This window comes from Tamandua tetradactyla, chromosome 16 (genome assembly GCF_023851605.1).
Source record: "Tamandua tetradactyla isolate mTamTet1 chromosome 16, mTamTet1.pri, whole genome shotgun sequence".
Lineage (NCBI taxonomy): Eukaryota > Metazoa > Chordata > Mammalia > Pilosa > Myrmecophagidae > Tamandua > Tamandua tetradactyla.
The window spans coordinates 2,316,888-2,330,108 of record NC_135342.1 but is presented as its reverse complement, the minus strand read 5'-3'; the positions used below and the strand labels follow the sequence as shown (position 1 = coordinate 2,330,108).

Here is a 13,221-nt window from a genome sequence, read left to right as displayed (position 1 = left end):
GCAAAGGAATGGGAGCGAATGGTTACTAGAGTCTGAGCAGCGTCTGTCCATGTTGAGTGCAGTGACACAACTACTCAGGGGCACAGATCATGTCAGAGCAACTAACAGCCAAACTCAGTCAAAGGCAGCACTGGTCAAACGTCTCCTGCAGGGTTACCTGACAACAGGTGGACCAGGTGAGATGAGGGGAGATGTCTTTCTAGCAGAGTGACACCACCCTTACCCCTGGCCCACCCTGCCCACCATTTTCAGTCCAAGGGGCCCGATGCTGAGTAATACCTGCAGGGCCCAGTACTCACCTCACCCTCAGGGAAGACCCAGATTCCAGGTAGCTCCTCCTGGGACTGCACCTCTGGCCAATCAAAAGCATAACTGCTCTACCCACTTCACCCCCACTTTCCCAGTTCAGCTTCTGCTTCTATGGCATCAGCCACGCCTACCACTGAAGAAACCAAAGATAGGCATTTGGAGGTGGCTAAGAGGAAGTAAAGTCAAAAGAGGAGGAAGAGTCTAAAGGTTTGCATGATATGATCAAAGGAAATGTAAAGGATGAGTAGAAAGTCCTTCAAAGGATGACCCAGAAAGTCCATCCATAAAAACATTTCCAAAACTTGGACACGTGCTTGAGGATGTATGGACTCAAAAGAGAACAAGAGCCCCAGAACATACCCCCAACACAAAGTCCCTGAGGGCAAGGGCCTCTACCACATTTTTCATCATTGTATTTTAGAACACTCACAGAGGTGCTCCATTCAACACTTGTGGCAATAAATAATTTTTGCATATAGATGGAAGACATTTAATAAATTAGCTCTAGTAAAATATAAACATTGGCAAGGAATATAAGGACGATGTCACATGAGAGTGGGTATTAAAATGGATTTAAAGAGTGCATATGCGGCATGAGCATTATTACAAATTAAAAAGCATTTGAAAACATGTAACAGCATTTCCTTATAAATTCTTAGTAAAGGGGTGACTGGGAGATCATTTAAACACAATCAAGAGTTGCTCCAAATAAATGGGAACAAGCATGCTATGAACCACTCAAGTATTCTGATGGAAAAAGTAAAAAAAAAAAAAAAAAAGGATTTAAAAAGTCAGCATTACTTTGGACTAGAAAATCTTATCAGTAAATAAAAGGAAAAAATCATTCATAGAAAAAACAAAACAATCTTAAATGCCCATAATTTAATTAAAAAATCTACAAATTCTCTCTAAGCAACAGTCCAAAAATTTATGGCAAAACATAAAAGAAGTCTTAAATAATGAAGACATGTTCTTGAATGGGAAAACAGAATTTGTTGTGACTTCTCCTTGATCATAAGTTATAACACAATTTTAATAAAAATCCTTTCTTTTTTCAGGTGGGAGCTTTGATGAATTGATCATCCAGTTCTTCTGGGAAAAAATATAGGGTAATAATATGACAAACCTGAATAAGAAGAAAATGTGTGCAGGAGGTTGGGGGAGGGTGTAATGATGGTCTGTAAAACAATACAAACATATAAAATATTTCCAACATAATGGTAAAGGTAATGACATAAATGTATTATAGAATAAAACAGTCCAGAAATGGACTTGTGTGAAAGTACATACACATATGGAAAATTAATTGATAATAAAAGCATGATTTCAATGACGTTAAAGGATTAACTATTCAAATATGTAGAAATTTTCTTATAAATTTCAGCTTTTAATAAAAGTGACGAGAGGACTGCCAACAGTTCAGTTTCTAGCCAATTACTCAAGTATGTATTTATAAGATCAGGGTTGGCCTTCAACATTAGATAAGACCAGTAACACAAGTGCCCTTTTCCCAAGAAAATGGCTTATTTGGACTACATGTCTAGAAAGGTGGCAAACCCACGAAGGAGTATAGCAAACATACTTTGTTCTCACTAAAGCAAGTCAGTGCATCCCCCTCACCAAACCAACAACAAAAAACTAACACAGCATTCCTCCCAAATGTTCACTAAATAAGGAATGAAAACTTTTAACTTAAAAAGTTAGATAAAGGTCAAAGTAAGCCAAAACCAAGATGTTGAGGAATAGGGAAAATAAAAGCATAAATTAATGCACAAAAGAAAATGAATAAAACTGATAAGTAAAACCAACAGCCTGTCCTAAAAAGACCAACAGAACAAAGTTATTGCGAATATAAGATAAAGAGCAAACCTCTCATCCTCACCAGTGTCAACACTATAAGAACCTGTCAGCATGTTCATCCCCACCGCTGCCCCCGAGCCCTGACTTTCTCACATCTCTCCGTGAAGGCAGCCATTGCTCTGTCCTTTCCACCCAACATGCCCCAGCACACAGAGCTAACACTGATGATGTGCCTGCACTAGCCCAGGAAGTGTGCTCTTCCTGTCACTTGCACGTGATGCATAAGGAGATGGGCTCAGAAGGTAATCTGCCCATGACCCCTCAAGCACAGATGGGCACAGCTTGCACATGACGCTCCTGCACACCAGAGGGGGACAGTCTGCCATGCCCTGGGCTCAATCTTCTGTGGCAGCTGGGCTGCGGCCTCCAGGCATCCCTACCTGCCTGGTCCTCACTCACTCACCTGGACAGGAGCCTGGCGTGACACTTCCCTCTCCACCGTCCAGAGTTCTCCTCACCTCGTTCCACCCGGGAGATCACCTTTGGTTTGGAAAACAGAAGCCCTGGTATTGTTGAATTCAATCACACCTCATCTCCTTTTTACCCCGTTCCCTTCTGCTTTACATTTATTGTCCTCTAATTGTCCCCCCTTTTACCTCGCTCTTTCTCTCTCCGCTTTTCTCCCTTCCTCCCACACCCACTATCAGATCTCCTGAGAAAGGTCCCACAGGAGCAGAGCCCCACCCCACAGCCTCTAGGATTCACTGCACACACATGGCAGCCACTCGGCTCCCCATCGGCTCTTCGGATGGTCCTGCTGGCCCAATCCCTGGAACCCTGTCTGCTGAGGGAGCCAACCCAAGCATCCCGACTCAGGCCTGCATATCACAGCCACTCACCAGACCCAAGATGACCAACTCGTGTGTGCTGTTGGCTGGAAACCCCCTCCCAGTGCCAGGAACTAAACGCTGTGGAGGGAAACCTGCCTGTTTCAAACTTTCCTCAGAGACCAAAGAGTGGCTAACACGAGTCAGGTGTTTGGGACCGTTAGGCCCATTTCCAAATCTCTAATTCAGGAATAAAGGCTACTCAAGGCCACCAGAAGAGGCAAAGTCTATACATGGCTAGGACACCTAACAGACCAATTCCTCGACTACAACTGTCTTCAAGTCCCCAAACTTTCCTGTTACAACTAACCAGCAAATCATCTTTCTACTGATGCCAAGAGACATCCTCTCCTCCCCCAGCCCACTCCTGTTGACGTTCAGACTCAGAGACCATGATGTGAGACGCTGTCCACAAACAAGAGGCTGGTGGCTCCCCCAGCCATGCTAAGAACAATGGCCAACATACGATGTCAAGTAACTGTTCACATGAAAAGACAACTCCAAGGAAAACAAGGACATAAAGGAAGACTCATGAGGACTGCCAGCCCACACACTAAAACCAACAACAGTTAAAATGGCAAACAGAAACAGACAAATTAATCTAAGAGAAAGCACTTAAAACAGACCCCTCACACTACACGTAAGAAATGGGTTTCTGATTAAGGCAGCTATTCATATCAGTGAGGAAAGGAAAGCCGTTAAGAAACCTGCACTGTTAAACTGCAGAGCTGTTTACAATTAAATCTTGCCTCAAATCATATCAAGATAGTCCGATTTAAACCATTAAGACTTTAAAAATTAAGCAACAGTGTAGCATAGACTTTCTACGCATCGCTATTCTTAAAAGCCAAAAGTTAGTTTTTTTTAAAAGGTGAACAATAATCGGGAAAATCTGCAACCAACAAAGGGCTAATCTTCAGAATATTAGATCTTACAAATTAACAACAAAATATAACTTTTTCAAAAAAGGACTCAGGTCTACTCACAAATACAGACAGACAACAAATAAAAGTCCAAATCCACTGGTAACTAAAGACTACTTAGTATTTTTGCTTATCATATTGTTTTCATACGTACACATACATGTGCTTCTATATGCACAGGGTATTTCTGTAAGGATATGAAAATGTCAACGATTAAGCCTGGAGAGTGAGACAGGAGACCTGCTTTTCATCTCTGATTTACCTGCACTCTGTGGGGTCTCCTCTCCCAAACTGCAATGCCAATGATTAACCAAAGCCAGGCCAAGGCTGCCTGAGAGCCAAGGCTTCTGCCTGAGCCAACTACTGTTCCTGGCCTTGACATGAAGTCAGAGTGACAGAGGTGATCCCTGACATAGCTTGCACACTCCGGCTTCATCTGACATCACACCACGACGAGGTCTTCCTTCCCCTCCCCAGTAACATTAAGAAGCTGGCCTCTGTCCTTCCACACATTTCCTCATGCTAATACAACTACTGAACAAACATGGGTTTCGTTGAGATCAAACAGGATCATGGCATATACAGACCTCTCCAACACGGCTTTCCCTAAGACACACTGGGAAACGGGAGAGAAAGGGTAGAGGAGAAAACTTAGGAAGCAAGACACTGCTGGTTCCAAGGTCCGGGGGCCTTTACACTCACTGCCTCTATTTTCCCCACAGTCTGCTGGAGAACAGTCAGTGTAAGAAAACAGCAGCACAAATGGCTGCAAACCCGAGTGTGGTCTGGAAAACAAGACAAGGGGGTCCATGTCAAAGGAAATCGACAGAGCAGACCCTATCAAGTCCAAACTGCCCAAGCAGATACCAAAATATCCTTTTACTGTTTGAATTTATCACATATATTTTAAAAGTTTAGTTTAAAATAGTGTTTGAAAAGTACTTTAACAATAGCTGAAAAGTGGGCTGTGCAATGGTGGCTCACTGGAAGAATTCTCGCCTGCCAGGCTGGAGCCCCAGGTTCAATTCCTGGTGCCTGCCCACGCAAAAAAAGTTTAAAAGAACAAGGATGTACATTATTCAACAATCAGAAAAAGAAATTACTACTGGTACACACAATTAGTCATTTTGAATATGCAAAAGTCTGAACTTCTAAAATGGAATAGTTTGATAAAATATTAAGTTTCTAATGGAATGTTAAATAACCATTAAGCCAAGTTTTCTAGAAATACTGTAGCTTTATTTTTTCTGATTACAAAAAAGATATGCACAACATTCAAACATTATAAAATATTCAATGCAGAAACTGCAATGTGTTGCTAAACCTTTTAAATTCTATACATATGCTAATATCCTGTTATTTTACCAAAATGAGATCATACCACAAGTTTTGCTATGGTATGGTATGGTATACATATACACATACACACATTTTTTTAATCTAATAATTTAGGATGGGCATCTTTTCACATTAGTATATAATCTACACCGTTCTTTCTAAAGCCACATGGTATTCCATTCTATGAATGTACCAATTTATTTAAACTTAAAGGAAATGAATAATATAAAAAAGTATCTAAAGCATGAGATGAAATATTATAGAATAAAACTGTTCAGCACATGTGGTGTTCTTACTGAAAATATACCCATTTATATATGCATAGAAAAAGATGAAAACATCCATACAATGGAATTGATGCCATTTTTAGAAAGCAAGGTTGTAGATGGATATATATTTATATATCCCAAAATCTGAGAGAGAAATCGTTGCCAAGCAGTGCATGCATACACACAGACACACACGTACCTACACATACACACACAGAGGGAGACTAAAAACTGGCAGTGGATTTGCTACGTGAGCTCTTGAGTTGGCAGTCCACACGCTACAAACTTCATTTTTATAGCTTGAGTTTGAAATGTTTAATGAACAATAATGATCTCACTAACCTAAGAAAATACACCATATATAGGGACTTAAATATATGAAAGCATACACAAATCCAACTGGAGAACTCTATATCCTGATGAGTTCTGGAGAGTTACAAAAATGTTTTACTGGGGGCAATTTTCACTTTTTCTTCTACTTGTATCTCTGAATTGTTTGAATTTTATGCAAGAAAGTCTTTATATAAACCGTATAAAGACTATTCATAGAACAGGGACATCTATCAGAAAAGATGATTACAAAAGTTTAAGAATTATAAAATGAAAAAGATTAACAAAAGACCCTGTTCCTAATTTCTATTTAACAAGTTAACAATAAAAAATACTTACTACAAAAATTTGAAAGTAAAATTTCAAATTTTTCAATTGCTGTTTTCAAGAACCTTTCCTTCACTTTCTGCACGGCTCGATATTGCCCACCAGACCCCCTTCCCCAGCTGCGGGTCCCTTGGCCTCATTCCCTTGTTCCTCTCCGAACACTTCAACCAAGCACCCTCCTGTGAGAACTCCTGTCTCTGGCCACCCTGTAAGTATTTATGCTGTATCTTCCACTACTTATACACCTCTCTCGGGGGAGTGCATCTACTGATGGAGCTCTCTGCCAAGTACCTGACCCCCAACCCAAACCCCGATTTCACTGACAGCTGTTCTATCTGTCCCAAGGTTGAAAACGGAATTCTTGCTACATAGCAAATACTTCACCTTTACTTCCTGCCCTGAAAACAGGCTTGCCACACTCCCCTAGTGTCCGCATTCCCTCTACTCTCTTTGTAGCAGGAATCCTACCACGCATCAAGCAGGAGCCAAGGGCAGGATTTCAAAGAATGTGATGATGTTTGGTAGGACTCAGGCACAGGTGGGAGCACACACGGGTCAGCTCAACTCTGCAGACCAAGGAGAAGAGCCAAACGGCTGGGCCTCACTCTTTGGGGCTGGGTAGAGGGGTACTTATCACTTTCCCATTCTTCAGTTACTGGAGAATATGTTTATAAACACATTAGTCATCTAAACGTCGAACAGTCTTTTGTATATAGAATCCTAAGTTTCATTCCTAAGTGAAAGGAGCACCACAAGACAGTGACACGTTGCCATTTTGGTTTGTGCGTCAATATTTAAGCCTGTCTTTGAATATCTGATAACATATTACTTCTATTTCATAAAAATAATAAAACAAAAGCATGGCTCTCACAATGTCACTGAGACAAAGACAAAATTCATCAGGCAGTCTTGTCAAAACAGATCTTTTGTCTCAATCAGAGAATCACTGAATCAAGTAGTTCAACTGTGAATTTAATTAAAAACACCTATCAGGGGTTGCAAGTGTGTCTGGGAGGAGGGTACAAGAGGAAAGACAAAGAAATTCTATGACCCCATTATCTGACTCATGCTCCCCACATCCCAATAGACACAAGACATTCCATGGTGTCTCCTTCACCCCATTTCTACTCACTTTGGTCCTTTATTAAGGTGCACCTGGGTTCAGCCCTCTAACTCCTTCTACCTACCTCATTAGAGGGGACTGGATTTTGAGACCTTTAAAGTCAGGAACCGAGGAGGTTATGTCCTTCGTCTCTCAGGGACAGCATGGTGTGTGGACTCTTCTCTCTTCTCGTTTGCGCCATTCTCCTGCCTCTTTCTGCAGACCGACATTCTCTACTTCAGCACGCACATTGGAAGAAAATGCTATCCCAGCCCCAGACCTCTATCACCACCCAGCCTAAGTACCCAACATGGACAGAAAAATCAGTATGCCTCCCTTCATTCAAACTCTCAAAGCCTAAAATCACACACTACAGCCTGACTCGTCCTATAGGGCAAAGGTTCTCAATCTTTGGCGTGCCCCACAGCCATCTGGGGTGCTCATGCGAAATGCAGGTGTGGTGACTTAGGAGGGTCTGTGGTCCCTAGAATAGTGGCATTGTAACAAGCACTACATGAACCACTGCTCCAGGCTTGGATGTCCAGTTGGTCCCATGAACTATGAGCATGGCACATATGGACAAGGATGGCGGGGCACTGAGAACTTGTACACAGCCATGTGAGCAAGAAGTCAGTGACCACTACCTCTGCTACGCAGGGCCTGAGCTCCACTCTCCGGCCTGTTTGGGTGGTTCCTCCCAGATAATCTCAACACCTAGGCCAACCGTTAGTCCTTACCACACTTTAGCAAACTTTCTTTCTTGTTGTCCTTTCTTGACAGATTTCCTCAAACATGAGAGGAAATAGTATCTAAGAGTTTAGTTTTATGATCAGCCCTTCAAAATGGTTCAAGACAAGTAAAGCAACTTCAAAGACACAAAATGTCTTCCAAGTTAGTGTGACTTCTTGACTCTATTTGCTATAATTAACTAATCTTATTTTTAAAGGGGAGGGGTCATGAAAAGGCAGACCACAAAAGTGCCTAGCAGCACAGTCCATCCCAGCATCTACAGGGGTGAGAGATGTTCTATCATACCTAATTGCAATGGAGGGACATGTGTGTGCACCTGTGGTGGGGAGTGGGAAGGGGTGAAGACAATAGGAAGTTCCAGCTTCCCAGAAACCGAGAAGAGTTTCAGGGTAACACGATGGCTGAACCAGGCTATCATACAGGCCGGTATGCCTCAACACTTCATCCTCTAGTTCTGATTCCATACTCACCTAGCAACCTTCACATTATGGTTTCGTTTCCCATGTAGGTCTGCCTACAGGGAGAGAATGTGCTGATCATAGACGTCTGTGAGTATTTGGGTCCCTGCAACAGTGATCTCCCACCATAAATTAATACAACAGAAGTGAGGGAACAGGAACATTTTATTTTGCAGTATTTTCCAATATAAACTAATGTGTCAGTCTCCTGAGCTTTATTAACGTGAATTTACTAAGATGGATCCACAGGCAAAGTAAAGTTACCGAGTCTCCACAGGTTTGAGCAACAGACACCGGCTACCTGGAGCCCTCAGAAGCCAGGAATACATCACCCGAACCTCAGGGCCCTGTGCAGACAGCTTGTTGTTCTTCCCCAGGTGACGATACACCGTTAACATAGCCCCTATCTTGGTGAGCATGTTTTCTTACTCTCCATCTAACTGGAATTCTCTTATTCAGTAGTCAGAATCCAGGGATTGTGTCACTTACTTCTGCAGACCAGCTGGTCCAAGAGCAGGTACGGGATCAACGCTTGCTGAAGGAACCAACTACCAACCGTCGATTATTCTGCCCACTCCCCGGCATAATGACTCATTGAAACTGGTCTGAATGAGCCAACAGGCCCTGAACAGACAGTACATGTCCCATTGAGACTCCTCCTCAGTACCCTGAAAGTCTGCCCGCTTCACTTCTCCCCACCTCCCATGACCCTAATCCAAGCCATCCCCTCTCACCCAGACCCAAGTTGGTCTTTAGGTTTTCATGCTCCCCTTCACCCTACAACCAGAATGGACTTTTAAAAACACAAACCTGGGGCGGGCCGCGGTGGCTCAGCGGGCAAGAGTGCTTGCCTGCCGTGCCGGAGGACCCCGGTTCGATTCCCGGCCCCAGCCCATGTAAAAAACAAACAAACAAACAAAATATAATAAAACAAGAAAATGTTTAAAAATGTTTCCCTTTCTTCCTCCCTTCCTTCCTTCCATCCTTCCTTCCTTCTCTGTCTTTCCTTCCTTTAAAAAAAAAAAAAAAAAAAAACACAAACCTGACTGTTGTGTTACTCCCATAGTTGCCACACTTCAATGGCTTCCCATCACACTTCAGGCCAAGCCAAATACTTACCACAGATTACAAAGCCTTTTGCAATCTAGCCCCAACTTACCTTTTCCCCAGCCTCGATCAAATCCCATTCTATTTCTTTCTTGCTCTAGGCATCCTGGATTTTCAGCTCCTCTCTCTGCATCTTTCAGGAATGTCCCTCACCTCTCTGCTTACACTATGTGTCCATCAACACACTACTATCTACCATGCTTCAGAGCTCAGCTTTAAAGTCACTGACTCTCAGGGAAGCCTTATGTGGCCCCGCCCAAATCATTTCATCTACCAATAGTGAACTTTCAAAGGCATGAATAACGCAATTATTTTTTTCAACGTCTTTAATTCACCAATAGACAATGATCCTCATGAAAACATTTTCTTTGTCACCGTTGATGTGTTTCCAGCGCCTGGCACAAAGCATACACTCAATCAAAACTGATGAATTAACCAATGAATCTTTCATACTTCTTTAATCACCTCAACAATATACAAAGAATGGGCCTGAATGAGTAGGCAAATATTAGAAAAAAAGACAGGACATGACAAAGGCTTGCAAGAGGGCAAGGTGAATTGCTGGGGTACAGATGATCCACCAGAAGAGTCTCTGCATCTTCTGAGAGCACAAATAGTGCTTGCATGGTTAGATGAACATGTGTGCATGTGGGGAAGTATCAGAAGGAGGAAGGAACAGTGGTCACTCCGAAGATGGGGGTGGTGCTACAAAAAAGGAATTCAACTCACCTGGACCCAGCAGCCCAGCGTTTGGACCTTGTCCCTCTTTCTCCTTCCAGTGGTCTCTGGGAAGGATAGAACCTCAGAGAACAGCTAGGGAAGGAACGGAAAACATGAAATGCCAAATGTGCGTTGCAGTTACTGGATTCCTCAGACCAGATATGACCTCCTAACAGTCACATCTTTTTCTCCTGCAAAGAGAGATGTCAAATGAGATCAAGAAGAGAAAGCTTTCCCTCTCAGGATGGAGGGGCTATGGGCAGCCGTTCCTGGGGATGTAATCACACCCTTTCCCCAAAGAAGTCACATTAACAAATGTGCAAGTCAATCTCTGAGCGTCTTAGAACCTTCTCTGACCAGCAGTAGTGCAAAACAGTAAAGAGGGGCCTTGGATTAAGAAATGAATTCAAGAAACTAATTTGGTCCTTTTTAGCAACTTGGCACTGGCTGTCCCTCAAAAGCAGGGGACACATGCTGCTGGTAAAAGCTAGAGGAAAAAAAAGGCTAAGAAGGCTATTATTCAGTGTAACTGAGCACCGTGAACAGTGCTAACACTACTTTTATTTCTCTATTAATTCACACCATAATGCTATCAGTTTTCTAGTCCTCATTTCACAGAGAGAAAGTAGCGACTCAGAGATCTCAACCTCAGAGCCCATAGCAAACTATTCCAGTGACAGACAGCCAGAGTCCAACCTTGCTGTGAATTTAAGTATTCTGAAGGGACTAGCCTATATTAGATTCCCAATGCTATCATCATCATTATACCATTAAGTAATGATACAATTATTTAAGTGTTTAGTATTTTAGGGGTTATAAACATGCTCTCAGTGGATTAACACTGTATATTTTTAAGTCCCAGTGGGCCTCAGAGGTTACGTTCAATCATTTAGAGGCCCCTGGGAAAACTAACTTCATGATTAGGGCTCTGGTTTACATTCCGTGAGTCAATGAATGCATAGAACAGGAGTCATAGCACTATGGTTTTAAGTTGAAACCAGCTTTTCTTGGTCTGGGTACTTCACAATTGTGTACCCAGTCTGTTGGGACAATTTATTTAAATTCCCTGAACTTGAAATAATTATGCCTAGCACACATTAATTACATGATAAATGCTAGCCATAATTAGTTACTAAATTAGCAGTTATGACACGTTCGTTTTTCCTCCTAATCAAGTTCCAAGAATATAACATATTAATTAGGATACAATTAAACATACACATTAATTTAGGAAAATCTTTTAGCCACACAAAGAATGAATACCAAGCAACTGCATCGTTTCTGGCTATCAAGATATTAGATTTTAATTTCTACATATTTCTAAAGCTTATTCCAGTTTATGTCATTATTAATACAGACAACTCAATTTTACTTTTTAACCACATATTATCCTTTCTTCATATTAGAAACTGTATTTTGGCAGGATTAAAAGCTTATTTATTAAAAACTATTAGACATTGATTGATGCTCAACAGGCAACTCCTATTACTAATTCTACTAGTGACCGACAGACTTCCCCAAACATGTGTAAGTTTTGACTGGGTTTCTTCCATCACCGTCATCCTACAGGGGAGAAAGAATCCGGTGTGTCCCTCCCACAGTGAACGGGCACCCACAGCGCCGCACGCCCACGCCCCGCAGCCGCCAGGAAACATGGCGCCCGCGCCACGTCTCGAGCCCAAGATGGCGCCCTGCGGCACCGCCGCGGCTCCGCCCCCGCCCCGCGCCAAGATGGCGCCGCGGCCCCGCCCCCGCAGGCGAAGCTTCGCGGGGCAGAACTCAAGCTGGAAGCCCCCGCGATACACCCAGACGCGCGTCCACACCGGAAGGCAGCCTTGCCCTACTGCTGCTCTCCAAAGGGGCCCAGACGGACAGGACTCATGGCGAGAAAAACGACCACTGCCCGCAGCTGCCCACCCATTCAGATGGAGCCCAGGGCACGCCAGCAAAGAAGACTCATCCAAGACGGCAGCCGTGCCTGGGCAGCACTGACGGCGCGCTCTAGACGCTGCAGCCCCACGGCCAGCACAGCCGCCAGCCCTCGGGACGGCGTCGGCACAGCAGCCCTCGGCTGCCGCCTCTCGGCCAACAGGGGTAGAGCCGGGCGCAGGGCCGCCCCGCCCCCACGCCTGCGCACTCAGCGGCCGCAGCGAAAGCGGGAGCCAGACACAACGCAGGGTGGAAAACAGTCCTGGGCAGGCCCAGAGCCACAGGCTAGGGCAGGGAAGGAAGGGGTGGTCATCTGCTCACCCCAGGCCGAGCCAAGGACAAAAAGCCACAGTGACATCACAAGCTGTAGCCTCGACCCTCAGGACAAACAGCTTCGCGGCACACCTTAGCCCAGATGTCGAGCGGCCCAAGCAGATCAAGCAGCTGTGCGGTCCCCGGAGTGACTCAACCTCGGCAATCTGGATGGCACCGCCAGCTGGTGGCCCCCCTGCAGCCCCAACCCGCCCCCTGCAGCCAGCCAGGCAAAACAGCGCCTGCGCAGCAAACGCAGGCCGAGTCCGCACCGAGCGGGCGGGGCCTGCAGGTGGCCACGCCCTCACCGGAGAACACTGTCTGGAAGCCTTCAGCCCCGCCCCAGCCCGCTACTCAAGGCAGTGCCTGTGCGCAAATCCCAGCTATGCCGGCAGATGGCGCCCCAGCAGGCGGGGCCTCTTGCAGGGTCCGCCCACAGCCCCGTCCCTTGCGGCCCTCCACCAATCCGCCGCCACTGCGGCAAAACAGGCCCCGCCCCCAAGAACATCTGGAGTGGGCAGCCCAGTGTGACCAAGGTCTCTGCAGCCCCAGATCCGGCCAGGCACCAGGGGCACTCACTTTGATAGCCAGGGCACCGCCGCAGCGCTCGGGGATAGTGCCTGCCGTGGGCCGCCGCCCGGAACATGGGCTCCCCGCGAC

General features: G+C 44.7%; 1 protein-coding gene across 19 annotated transcripts in view; it reads right to left on the bottom strand.

The window, feature by feature from the left end:
* Positions 1 to 13,221, bottom strand: part of PEG3 (paternally expressed 3) — a 48,563-nt gene that overhangs the window by 20,051 nt on the left and 15,291 nt on the right. For 7 of the 19 annotated variants that reach the window (XM_077130580.1, XM_077130573.1, XM_077130590.1 and 4 more), the window contains 4 exons: positions 10,330 to 10,413; positions 8,506 to 8,549; positions 7,371 to 7,501; positions 2,573 to 2,649 (listed from right to left, as the gene is read on the bottom strand). The gene's annotated coding sequence lies outside the window, so the exon portion shown is untranslated. Of the gene's footprint in view, positions 1 to 2,572; positions 2,650 to 7,370; positions 7,502 to 8,505; positions 8,550 to 10,329; positions 10,414 to 12,237; positions 12,318 to 12,654; positions 12,769 to 13,221 lie in introns of those variants that run through there. The other 12 variants (XM_077130585.1, XM_077130577.1, XM_077130576.1 and 9 more) reach the window with 7 other exon arrangements.